Here is an 8,474-nt window from a genome sequence, read left to right as displayed (position 1 = left end):
GAGACAGGGTCTTACTATGTAGTTGAGACTGACCTGGAACTCACCATGTAGCCCAGGCTGGTCTCGAACTCACAGGGATCCTGCTGCCTCAGCCTCCCAAGTGCTGGGATTACAGGCCTGTGAGACAGGGATTCTCTATAAATTCAGGCTGGCCTTGAACTCACTGTGTAGCCTGGGCTGGTTTTGAATTTGTGATCCTTTTGCCTCAGCCTCCAGAATACTGGAATTACAGGAGTGTGCCAGCAGTCCCAGCTCAGATTTACATTTTGTTATCTTTGAAAGCTACATCTCTTTCATTATTTTCGTTTTTACAAACTGTAATACCTGTTGGATTTTCTTTGTTGCTTTATCTACCACTTTATGTCTGACCTTTCTTAGGTATAAAAAATACATACATACATATACATATATGTGATTTTTTTTTTTTTTTAGGTGCTGTCTCACTGTTTCCTATGCTGGTCTCAAATTTGTGATCTTCCTGAATAGCTGAGATCACAGGTATGTGCCGCCATGCCTGGTTCAGTTATATTTTGACTAAAATATTTCAGGGAAAGTAAAAAGAGTGAACCTGTTTTATGTATATGTACCAACTCCTCATAGTGAGTTTAATCATTATGTACTAATAAACATAAAAACAATTTATTTTTAGACATCTTATAAATTTATGTTCCACTTTTTCCCCCAATATCTTATTTTTTCTTCAGGATTTCCTGATTTTGACCGATTGTTTTCTGATTCTTTTTGTTCTTTGTCAATTTGTGAAGGTATTTTTTTCTGATTCATAGTACTTTTTCATGTCACCAAGTTACTGCTGAAGGTCGTTTAAAATTATGCTGTGGTGTTATGTTTCAGATTTCATGATTAGTTAACAATATTGATTTCCATTTAAAATTTTCTTTACATCATTTAATGTCTTGCATTTTATGTACATTTTCAAATTTTTAATTTCTATTTTTAACTATTGCCGGCGAGGCAGTTTGGGTTTGCTAGGTTTCTTGGTTGGAGAGTGCCCTCTCGTGTTGACAGAACAGAATGCAGCACCATAGAAGGCCTGTTTTGTGGCGTGGATGAAAGTCCAGGTTGTCCTCTGGTTTTGTGATTTTCGTCTCATTTCTGTGAGACTATTCATTTTCTCTGAGTGCTTCTTTCTTGTCACCATCAGGCCCTCAAGGTGTACATCCCCTTCCCATCACCTGTAGCAGTGATGCCTTCTCAGGATTGCCACGTGTTGCCTCAAGCACGTACAAGCCCTTCTCTTTGACTGCTCAGTGCCTTCCATCCACCAGGTTTCTGACCTACTCTCATTATTTCTTCATCTCAAATAGGACCGGAATTTGTGGTGATGGTTTTACCTGTCTTCCACCACTGCTAGGCCCCTGCTACTTTCTAGTCTTTGCTATGTTTCCGGTTTCTGTTCTATAGCATGGCTATGTAACTGTGTTGGCTGCTTTGGGAGGTGTACTGACCTGTGTATATCAAAATGAGGTTTATAACCTTCTCTGGCTCCAAGTTGTGCTGTAGACATAGGTGGTTTTATTTACTTTTCTTACTTTTTTTTTGATACCACGGATCGAACTTGGGACCTTGTGCTTATGAGAACCACTGAGCTAATTCCCTCGGCCTACTTTTCTTTCATCTTTAGAATGTAGGAGATTCAAATTCCAGTTGGCGAAGTTATTCTGTGGACGTTGGGAGGCTGGCTCATCTGTTTCCATTTTTTTTTAATTTTGAAGAAAAACTTTTTTCATTATGATATGCCACATAAAATTTAACATCTTAATCATTTTTAAGTGTCGAGTTCCATTTTGAAGTGGGAGGCTCATTGTTATGCAACCATCACCATCATTCACTTCTAGAAGTCTTTTCATCCTGTAAAAGTCAAACTTTATGCCTGTGAAATAATACCTTCCCCTCTCCCTTCTATCTCCCGCCCCTGGAAACTACCATTACACTTTCTGTCCTTGAAAATTTGACTGCCCTCTGTATTTCACAGAAGTTGAGTCATAGGATGTCTATGTTTTAGTGACTGTGTGTGTGTGTGTGTGTGTGTGTGTGTGTGACTGGCTTATTTCTCTGAGCCTGATGTCCTCATGGTTCATTCACGTTGTAGTTATGTCAAAACTTCATGACTTTTAAAAAGTTAAAGAACATCTTCTTGTCTGTGGCGACTATATTTTATGTAACCATTTGTCTGTGAATGGACATTTGGGTTATTTTCCTTGTGAATAATACTGCTGTGAAGATGGGATGTCCATGTGTTTGAGTTTGTGCTTTCGGTCATTTTGGGTTTATACTTAGAAGTGGAATTCCTGGGTGATATGGTAATTGTATATTTAATCAAGTCTTCTCATATTGCTTCCCATGGTGGCTATATAATTTCATATTTCTCCAGTGCAGTGGTGATATAATTTCATATTTCTCCACATTGCGAACACTTGTTATTCCCAATGTGCCTTTTGTTTTTATTATTTATTTATTTATTTTGTTGTATTGAGTATTGACTCCAAGGCCTTGGCTCTGAGCTACATCACCAGCCCTGTTAAATTTTTTGGAGATGAGGATTCAAGCACTTATCTTTGAAAACCTTCATGGCTGGTGTGAGGGAGACAAGGGAGAGGAGGGTTATTGTGTAGGATGTTTTTCCCCATCACTAATGGAATCAGTGCTATTTCTTGGTACAATGGAAAATTTTCTTTCTTTGCAACTCTGAGAAGGAACCTATCCAAGAATACTTGTTTTTGCCTCCTTATGAAGATTTTGTGGAAATGTGGCATTGCATTGCATGAAATTTTTGTCATTGCTCCTACTCCTACAGCCTTATTGGAGGTTGTGCTTCTCTATGTGATTTTTTCACTGTCACATTTTACATATCTTCCTAATCTGACTTGAAATGATGGATTTCTATGCCTTTTAGTTCTCATCCTCTGGAGACAAGATCTCCTTTATAACCCTGCTGTTGGGCAATGATCACACACAATCCTATACAGAGGAGGAGGAGGCAGGAAGGGAGGGAAGGAGGGCAAGGAAAGAGAGAGAAAAAGAAGAAAAGGGATAAGGAGAAGAAGGAAAGGAGGAAGAGAAGGAAGAGAAAGATGATGAAAAGAAAGAGGAAGATGACAGGAGGGGAGTGAGAGAAATCCCTTGGTTCAGTTGTGACCATGTGATGTTCTGCATCACATACTACTCATATTGCAAGACAATGCTCAGTTTCTAAGAAATATTTATTACAAATGGTTCCTTTTTTGTTTGTTTGTTTTTTTGAGAGAGGGTCTCACTATGTAGTTGAGACTGACCTGGAACTCAATATGTAGCCCAGGTTGGTCTCGAACACACAGTGATCCCCCTGCCTCAGCCTCCTGAGTGCTGGGATTACAGGCGTACCCCACCACACCCGGCAATGGTTGCTTTTTTTGAAGAACAGACACAGAAAAAGTTACTTGCAATCAGGTTTTACTGTACTTGTAATAGTATGTACGCAATGGAAATCATTACTTTCCCATAATTCACGACTGAACTCACCATTGCTTTTGAGTTTTCTTTATGGATAATATTTCTTCACTGATTCAGTTTCTCTTTTTTCAACTTTTATTTTTATTAGGCAGTGTTTGCACACAAAATGATTACATTCCTCAGTGAAAGTTGGTGCACATACCTACCGCAACTTAGTTCTATTTTCATCCCCTTATTTATCAAACCATTCTTCCTCTCTCAATCTCTTGCTTCCTTTGCAGTTTGAAATAGATTTATCTTCCTATTTCTTATTATTTTTACTTTGTTATTTATATTTTAGGCTTCTCGAATGAGAGAAATAGTATGATACAAAAGCTTGTGTGTAGAATTTCTTTCACACGATGTTACACTTGCCTTTTCTTTGAAACAAGCTCTTGCAGGTAGTAAAGTCCAGCATTGAAATCTCTGTGAAACTCAGGATGGCATAGAACTCAGAGTGATCCTGGTGGGAACCCTCATCTCCACCCATTGAAATGCACTGTGGATGGAGCCGAGGGCCCAGGCCTTGGGTGCCATCTGCAGTACCTCGAAAACAAAGCACAGAAACCCTAAGCCAAAGCCCTGCAAAAACAGATGTTCAAGGAAAAGTTATATAACTCTAATATCTGGAGCTACATCTGAGAGTGAGGAATAGGACTGGAAGGCTACACACACAATGTCAATAGTGGCTAACTGGACAATCAGGAGTGCCGGCAAAAAGGTATTTACAGTGCACATGACACGAGTCGGTGAGAAGACTCCAGCATCCTGGCACTGCCTTGTAATCCCGGCAAATTGGTAGGCTGAGGCCAGTGGCCTGCAAGTTTCACAGCCTGAGCAATGGATCATGACTCTGTCTCAGAAAAAATAAAAAAAGAAAAAAACTTGAAAAAAAGACAAAGAAAGAAATAAATGAAAGGGACCAAGGGAAGGAGCTCAGTGTTAGGGCACCCCTGGAGTCAAATCCCCAGACAGCAAGAAACAACAACAACAAAGAAAACAAACAGGAAATAAAACTAGAAGCTTGTAACATCTGGGATCGGGGAGATGGGGTTGGTTTGGTTCAAGCAGCAAAGATCCAAGATAGGCCTGAAATAGTTTGCATGTTGTGAGACATCCACTTGCCAGAGAGTGGAATGAGGCGCTGAGTGTAGAAGCCGATTCCCACAGAGTGAGCCCGTGTGGTGGTTGGGGGAGCTCAGAGGCTCGCGTGGTGGTGGTGTGCGTATTGGAGGTGAAAGCAAAACATGTGCCTCCAGAGGGGCACTTCTGCTTGGAAGGAGAGAGCAGAGGATGAGCCAGGTCCCTTCCGGGCGAAAACCTCACAAGATGTGTGTGTGTGTGTGTGTGTGTGTGTGTGTGTGTGTGTGTGTGTGTGTGTAAGAGGGAGAGGAGAGAGAAAGAAATAAAGTGAGTGAGTGTTGGCTGCTCTGATCTCTGCAGGTGTCTGGAGTGCAAGTGGATTGGATAGTGTCAGACCCAGGTATGTCCGGGGCAAAGTTGACTCATTGTGACGCAGGCTCTTCTTCCTAGTCAGGACAACGGAGACAGAGTCCCGTTTCCCCGCTGGTCTCTAGCCCAAAGGTTGGTTCCACCAGCAGGATGGATCCAGACCCCGGGGCGCTCTCTAGTCCCTTTGCTGCTGCCGCTTTGGCTACTTCTGTTTTCCTGGAATCAACCTTGGAGGAGAGATGTGAGAGCCCTTCACTGCCCCGAGCTCTAGGAAGGACCAGTTTCCCACAAAAGTTAAGTTCCTCCTCTGCATGAAAGGAACCAGGGCTTCTTGCAGAAAACACAGGGTCAGGCAGCGGGGTAAGAAACAAATGGACGCACAGATGCGGAGCCAGAAACCAAGGCATTGCTTCCGGCCTGTACCCCACAAAACAACAAGCAGACTCTTGACTTGGGAATAACTGTGTCTGTTTGGTTTAGGGCCAAGCCAACCAGACCACGACTGGGATCCCAGCACCAGGCAGCAGGCTGAGGCCTGGGGATCATCCTGAGTTTCAAGCCAGCCTAGGCCACATGGTGAGTTCATGTCAGCCTGAACTACATAGCAGGGCCCTTTAGCAAAAATCAAAGTGAAAGGAAACAAACAAATAAAGTAGAAACAACAAAAAGAAAGAAGGAAACACATCTTTCAGGAAGAAAAGATCCGGCTTTTGGTAAATCGGTGGCTTCAGGTAACTTTAGGGCTTCTAGCATTTCCCCTGCATATGTACCCCTTCCCCTATTTCAAGTTGCAGATTCTTGCTATTCCCAAACCTGTATCTAAAAATACATACTGTGTACAGAGTGTGCATGAAATCCAGGGCTTGATCCCTAGCACTAGAAAAACACCCGTTCCCGAGCAAGTTATATACCTGTAGGAGATTTAGTGCAGCTTTCCGATAGCGAAACATTCAAAACTAGTACATTTTTACTGGAATCTGGGACAGCCATTATGATGTATGTAGAGGAGGTGTGTATGTACTGACAAGAAAGCTATGAAACGCATCCTCCTAGTAAACAAAAGTAGCAGGCCTGTAATCCTGGCCTTCTAGAAGACCCAGGCAGGAGGATGAGAATTTTGAGCCTGGCTAGGGCTATTGATGTATGTATGTACACATGTGTGCTTGCATGTGTGTATGCGTGTAAATTTGATGTTTTGAGACAGGGTCTCCCTGTGTAGACAGGCTGGCCTGGAAGTGGTGGTGATCCTGGTGTGGGAACCCTCATCTCCACCCATTGAAATACACTGTGGATGGAGCCGAGGGCCCAGGCTTTGGGCACCCTCTGTGGTACCTCAAAAACGAAGCACAGAAACCCTAAACCAAAGCCCTCCAGAAACGGATGCTTGAGGAAAAATTATACATCTCTAGTGTGTGGAGCTACATCTGGAGAGTGAGGAAAAGGACTGAAAGGCTACACACACAAAATGTTGGTAGTGGCTAGCTGGAGTCAATGAGGATTGTTGGGACAAAGCTATTTATAGTATGTGTGACAGGAATGGGAGTTAATAGCCCAGCGTTCTGACCCTTGCCTTTTTCAAATGGAATCTACAACGCCGCAGTGTAGGGATGATGACAAAGTTTCCAGATCTTTCAGGAATGAAGTTATGGATCACCCCACCAGGAAAATACCATACCTGCTGTGGGGCATTTTGATCCTCAAAGGAATTCTGAATTTGTAGTCAAGGAACTCTGTTCCAAATTCCGGCTATGATCCCTTTATTGGTATTAGAAATCTAGAGTTTTATTTTAATAATTCTCTCTTAGTGTGTTACCTATGTAATATAATGTGGATAGGCTTAATATGGGTTCTTTAGTATTTTTCAAGATACATTATAATATTCGGTCTATGAAATGTTAGGAGTAAGCATCATCCAAAGAAAACTTGTCTTCTATTTTGGGGAGGGAATTAGTGCATTTTTGTTTGTATGCAGGACAGTTGTAACATATTAGGCACAATTATAATCTTGTCTTTGTATCAGGAGAGCAAGTATAATTTAAAGAAATATGTTTGGTTGTCAGTTGAGAAGGGATGGATTGTAATAGTTAACTGGTTTTGTCAACTTGAGTAAGAACTGTTCAACTAAGTTGGATCAGTCTTGATTGTGACTGAAGGATTTTACTGAAGACAGAAGACTTTCTCTAGGTGTGTGTGGCACAAACCAGTGTACTTGGCAGTTGAAGGAAAAGGGGGACAAAACAGTAAAGCTCACTTTGTTTCTTCAGAGAAGCTCCAGTCTTCACCTTCACCTTGGACATCATCTCCTGGCTTCCAGTGAGACTTCCAGCATAGACTGACTCTTCAGCACCAACTCTTCAGCTGTCCAGCGCAGACCCTTCAGCCTTCCATTGAAAACCCTTCGATCTCCTGATATGGGCTGACATGGGACACTACAATTAGCTCCTGGCATTTGACTGGATCCTTTGAATCTCCAGTGAGTAAACAATCCTATTCTAAAGGGAGAAATAGATGGATAGAAAGGAGTGGACCTGAAACAGTACTGAAATCCAGCGAGGGAAACATTAAACACTATAGTTCCATGTCCAGCACTCTGGGCCAATTGTGGTGAGATGTGAACTCCAAATGACTTGGGTGGCCCTACCAGTGGTTATAGCTCTTGTGGCTTCTGTCTTGGGCCAGCTTTGCTCACTTTTTGTGGCTGTAGCCTAGGCTGGTCTCGAACTCACAGTGATCCTCTTGTCTCAGCCTCCTGAGTGCTGGGATTACAGGCGTGCGCCACCGCACCTGGCTAACTTTTTCCTTCTTTAATTTGTGGGTGTTGGGTATTTTGTCCCAGCACTGAAAGAGTCACTAAATCATCTGACCAGAATCTCCCATCAAGCTTGGCTCACAGTATTCTAGGCCTGTTTTTCCAGCCAGCATCTCTATCTTGGTTACTTTCTCATTGTTGGGGCAAAAAGCCAGATACATAAAGTCAAAGGAGGAAAGATTTACTTAGCTCACAGTTTGTAGTGGTTTCAATCCATAAGTCAGCTGGGTCGAAGGCAGCGAGGCATAGCAGAGGAGCATCTGAGGAGAAAGTCCATGGGAAGTCAGGCAGAAAGCAGCAAGCAGCCAACAGCCTGCCTTTCATTTTTCCTTTTTATTCCATCCAGGCTACAAGCCTTTTGAGTGGTGCCACCCACACCAAAAAGGTGGGGCTTCTTTCTTCAGTAAATCCATTCAACTACAAGCAGAACTATGCTAATTCCAATCAGTGGACTAATTTAGTACCATACACCCTTAATCCAAGTATCACCCTCCCTAGATCCGGCCAGCTCCAAAAAGCCCTACCTATGAATACATGAGGCTTTGGAAGAAGTACATCTAGGTAGAAGCTATAATAATCTCCAAACCTTTCCAAATTCCTTCCATAATCCAGTTCGAAAGGCTTCTGAACTACATGGTCAGGTAGCGTCACAGCAATGACTCCACTAACAAAATCTGTCTTAGTTGCTTTATTGTCACTGAGACATAATACTCAACACACACAA

The 8,474-nt window shown here is 42.4% G+C and overlaps 1 long non-coding RNA gene across 1 annotated transcript; it reads left to right on the top strand.

The window, feature by feature from the left end:
* Window positions 1-460: 460 nt before the first annotated feature.
* On the top strand, window positions 461-7,408 carry LOC117286933. Its single transcript, XR_004518086.1, has 3 exons — window positions 461-498; window positions 5,422-5,517; window positions 7,206-7,408. It is a non-coding gene; the product is annotated as an uncharacterized LOC117286933 (long non-coding RNA).
* The last annotated feature ends 1,066 nt before the right edge of the window (window positions 7,409-8,474 follow it).

Source organism: Fukomys damarensis, unplaced genomic scaffold, assembly GCF_012274545.1.
Source record: "Fukomys damarensis isolate Sample0158 unplaced genomic scaffold, DMR_v1.0_HiC HiC_scaffold_3, whole genome shotgun sequence".
Lineage (NCBI taxonomy): Eukaryota > Metazoa > Chordata > Mammalia > Rodentia > Bathyergidae > Fukomys > Fukomys damarensis.
The sequence above is the reverse complement of the archived record's forward strand: the minus strand, read 5'-3'. Positions and strand labels throughout refer to the sequence as shown.